The sequence below is a fragment of the Cervus canadensis genome, chromosome 27, assembly GCF_019320065.1.
Source record: "Cervus canadensis isolate Bull #8, Minnesota chromosome 27, ASM1932006v1, whole genome shotgun sequence".
In the NCBI taxonomy this organism is placed as follows: Eukaryota; Metazoa; Chordata; class Mammalia; order Artiodactyla; family Cervidae; genus Cervus; species Cervus canadensis.
The window spans coordinates 19,491,842-19,496,682 of NC_057412.1; positions in this window are offsets into that span (position 1 = coordinate 19,491,842).

The following is a 4,841-nucleotide window of genomic DNA, read 5'->3' on the forward strand; positions in this document are numbered from 1 at the left end:
ATCCCTGGTCAGGAAGATTCCCTGAAGAAGCGAATGGCAACCCACTCCAATATTCTTGCCTGGACAATTCCATGGGCGGAGGAGCCTGGTGGGCTAGAGTCCTTGGGGTCACAATGAGTCTGACAAAACTGAGTGATCACTTTTTACATTTATTAAAGACTTCGATGTAAGTCCAGGTACAATAAAACTCAGAAAACATAAGTAGAACACTTCCTGACAAAAAAATGAGGCAAGATCTTTTTGATATGCTTCCTGGAGTAATGAAAATAAAATAAAAAATAAACAAATGAGACCTTATTAAACCCAGCTTTTCTTTTACTGGTTTCTGTGTTACTTGTTGGAGAGCATGAATTAAACGGACTCTTAACATAATTCATTCAGATGTTATATTTCATGAGGTTCATAGAACTAAGAGTACATATTTCCTTTACTGCTAACGATGGTGGTGTTCAGGATATGTCAGCTCAAAACATCCTTCTTGGCCTATTATTTTGAGCTTAAAGCACTTAAGAAACAATAGGTATAGAAAGCGCATATTTCCCATAAGAAAGGCACCTTATCAGTAAGAGAAGAATATTTTTACCAACTGCAGCTGGGAATCAATTCCTAAATAAGTCTGTACAAATAAACCTACTAAAATAACCACAACCTTCTATTAATTTCCCCTATATACTTTCTAGTAACTTCCCCACAATTTACTACCTCTAAAAGCTTGTCTTCTCTGTCTCGTCATTTCTCCACAAATTTATGAATTTTTGTTAAAAAGTTTATAAACTCTCAGTCCTAATTGCTCTTTTGAATCCTCACTTTTTTCCTATGATGGCTCCTGGGTGCACACAAAAGTATGTATATATATATAAATAGTATGCTTTTCTCCTGTTACTCTATCTGGTTTCCAGTTAATTTTCAGGCTCAGGGCAGAACCTAAGAGGGTAGAGGAGGATTCTTTTTCCTCTTCTGTATTGGCCCTCCAAGTTCCTAATCATGTCCATTTATTTGGAATTATACGTTTAAGGAGTTAACGGCTAGAATGTGATATCTATCCCTAATTACTATCCTCAGTTAACAAGGTACATGGAAGGGGTTCTCTCGATTTCTCAAACGTGAATCCCAACAAGCCAGAAAGATGCGTATGAGCCAACCTGTGTGCCACGTGCTTCCTCACTCAATCGTGTCTGACTTTTTGCGACCCCATGGACTGTAGTCCACCAGGCTACTTTGTCCATGGGGCATCTCCAGGAAAGAGTATTGGAGTAGGATTGCCATGCCTCCCTCCAGGTAATCTTCCCAACCCAGGGATCGACCCAGGTCTTCCACACTGCAGGCGGATTCTTTACCGTCTGAGCTACCAGGGGGGCCCATGAGCCAACCTACTTACAGCCTTATGGAAGTGTGTGTTTTTGCAGTGCCTTATGTCCATATTGAAGTCATCTTTCCCCCTCAGATTAGAGGTAAAATGCCTCACTCTTAAGTCTTAGAGTCAAATAATTTCTAAAATTATTTTACCTGGATATTGTGAGATTAACAAATAATAAATAACCATTGTTAATAATAAAATGAGACGAATTTCCTTAGAAATCAGTAACAGGTTATCACTATAAAGTAACTTTGAAGACTATTTTGTAAGTTCAAGAATGGATGAGAGCTCTGATATAAAGAGTTAGTTTATAATCATCAGCTGGCTGAATTTGAACACTATTTTCCCTAATGATGGGTGTGGATGGGAATGTAACCAATCTTTCCAAATGACCTCAAACATTCCAGGAATGCAGCATGACCCTTCCCAAAGATGGACGGTCAGCAGGGAGCATTACCATGTGGGATAGAGATGCTTCATTTACTTTTCCAGAGGATATGAAATGAAAGGTTCATGTGATTCTATTTTCAAAGGTTTTGTTTTGGCTCCCTTCTGGGACTCCCTTGTATAATGATGATGGCTTCTTTTCAAAATGTGTTGATGCTAAGATAAATTTACTCTATCTTAGAAGAGAAAGCTATTTACAGCTCCCATATTGTAAAAACTTCCTGCTTAACTGCTCCTGTGTTTTCTATATTTGAAGACAAATTTGAAACCCTAGGTAAAAATTAGAAATTACACAACTTTTGGAATAAATGGGGCTTTTAAAAATCCACAAAAACCCCTGGGTTTGTGTTTTGTTTCTACAATTAACTAGTTTCTTGATCTTCAATGAGTAATAGTCTCTCTCCTTTTATTTTATTTTATTTATTTATTTTATATTTCTATGAATTTGTTTATTTATCAATTTAAAAAAAATAACACAAAAGTGCCATTCTAATAATGGGTTTCTGGTAATTTCTGAAATACTGCCCAAGATACTGTGTACATTTGGAATTGCCCGGTAACTAACAATAGATTTCCCTGCTACAGATGTGACTAATGGTGTGAAACCTTTCCCCTTCTTCTTTTTTTTTTTTTTTTCCATTTCTTTTTATTAGTTGGAGGCTAATTACTTTACAATATTGAAGTGGGTTTTGTCATACATTGACATGAATCAGCCATGAAGTTACATGTATTCCCCATCCCGATCCCCCCTCCCACCTCCCTCTATACCCGATTCCTCTGGGTCTTCCCAATGCACCAGGCCCGAGCACTTGTCTCATGCATCCAACCTGGACTGGTGATCTGTTTCACCATAGATAATATACAAGTTTCGATGCTGTTCTCTCGAAACATCCCACCCTCACCTTCTCCCACAGAGTCCAAAAGTCTGTTCTGTACATCTGTGTCTCTTTTTCTGATTTGCATATAGGGTTATCATTACCATCTTTCTAAATTCCATATATATGTGTTAGTATGCTTAATGTGGCTTTATCTTTCTTCTGGCTTCTTCCTCTGTATAATGGGCTCCAAGTTTCATCCACACTCATTAAATGATTCAAATGAATTCTTTTTAATGGCTGAGTAATATTCCATGGTGTATATGTACCACAGCTTCCTTATCCATTCGTCTGCTGATGGGCATCTAGGTTGCTTCCATGTCCTGGCTATTATAAACAGTGCTGTGATGAACATTGGGTGCACGTGTCTCTTTCAGATCTGGTTTCCTCAGTGTGTATGCCCAGAAGTGGGATTGCTGGGTCATATGGCAGTCCTATTTCCAGTTTTTTAAGAAATCTCCACACTGTTCTCCATAGTGGCTGTACTAGTTTGCATTCCCACCGACAGTGTAAGAGGGTTCCCTTTTCTCCACACCCTCTCCAGCATTTATTGCTTGTAGACTTTGGATAGCAGCCATCCTGACTGGCGTGTAATGGTACCTCATTGTGGTTTTGATTTGCATTTCTCTAATAATGAGTGATGTTGAGCATCTTTTCATGTGTTTGTTAGCCATCTGTATGTCTTCTTTGGAGAAATGTCTGTTTAGTTCTCTGGCCCATTTTTTGATTGAGTCATTTATTTTTCTGGAATTGAGCTGCAGGAGTTGCTTGTATATTTTTGAGATTAATCCTTTGTCTGTTTCTTCATTTGCTATTATTTTCTCCCAATCTGAGGGCTGTCTTTTCACCTTGCTTATAGTTTCCCTTGTTGTGCAAAAACTTTTAAGCTTCATTAGGTCCCATTTGTTTATTTTTGCTTTTATTTCCAATATTCTGGGAGGTGGGTCATAGAGGATCCTGCTGTGATTTATGTTGGAGAGTGTTTTGCCTAAGTTCTCCTCTGGGAGTTTTATAATTTCTGGTTTTACATTTAGATCTTCAACCCATTTTGACTTTATTTTTGTGTATGGTGTTAGAAAGTGTTCTAGTTTCATTCTTTTACAAGTGGTTGATGAGTCTTCCCAACACCACTTGTTAAAGAGGTTGTCTTGTTTACATTGTATATCCTTGCCTCCTTTGTCGAAGATAAGGTGTCCATAGGTTCGTGGATTTATCTCTGGGCTTTCTATTCTGTTCCATTGATCTATATTTCTGTCTTTGTGCCAGTACCATACTGTCTTGATGACTGTGGCTTTGTAGTAGAGTCTGAAGTCAGGCAGGTTGATTCCTCCAGTTCCATTCTTCTTTCTCAAGATTGCTTTGGCTATTCGAGGTTTTTTGTATTTCCATACAAATTGTGAAATTATTTGTTCTAGTTCTGTGAAAAATACCTTTGGTTGCTTGATAGGGATTGCATTGAATCTATAGATTGCTTTGGGTATTATAGCCATTTTGACAATATTGATTCTTCCAATCCATGAACACGGTACGTTTTTCCATCTGTTTGTGTCCTCTTTGATTTCTTTCATCAGTGTTTTATAGTTTTCTATGTATAGGTCTTTTGTTTCTTTAGGTAGATATACTCCTAAGTATTTTATTCTTTTTGTTGCAATGGTGAATGGTATTGTTTCCTTAATTTCTCTTTCTGTTTTCTCATTATTAGTGTATAGGAATGCAAGGGATTTATGTGTGTTAATTTTATATCCTGCAACTTTACTATATTCGTTGGTTAGCTCTAGTAATTTTCTGGTAGAGTCTTTAGGGTTTTCTATGTAGAGGATCATGTCATCTGCAAACAGTGAGAGTTTCACTTCTTCTTTTCCTATCTGGATTCGTTTTACTTCTTTTTCTGCTCTGATTGCTGTGGCCAAAACTTCCAAAACTATGTTGAATAGTAGTGGTGAGAGTGGGCACCCTTGTCTTGTTCCTGATTTCAGGGGAAATGCTTTCAATTTTTCACCATTGAGGGTAATGCTTCCTGTGGGTTTGTCATATATAGCTTTTATTATGTTCAGGTATGTTCCTTCTAGTCCTGCTTTCTGGAGAGTTTTAATCATAAATGAGTGTTGAATTTTGTCAAAGGCTTTCTCTGCATCTATTGAGATAATCATATGGTTTTTATC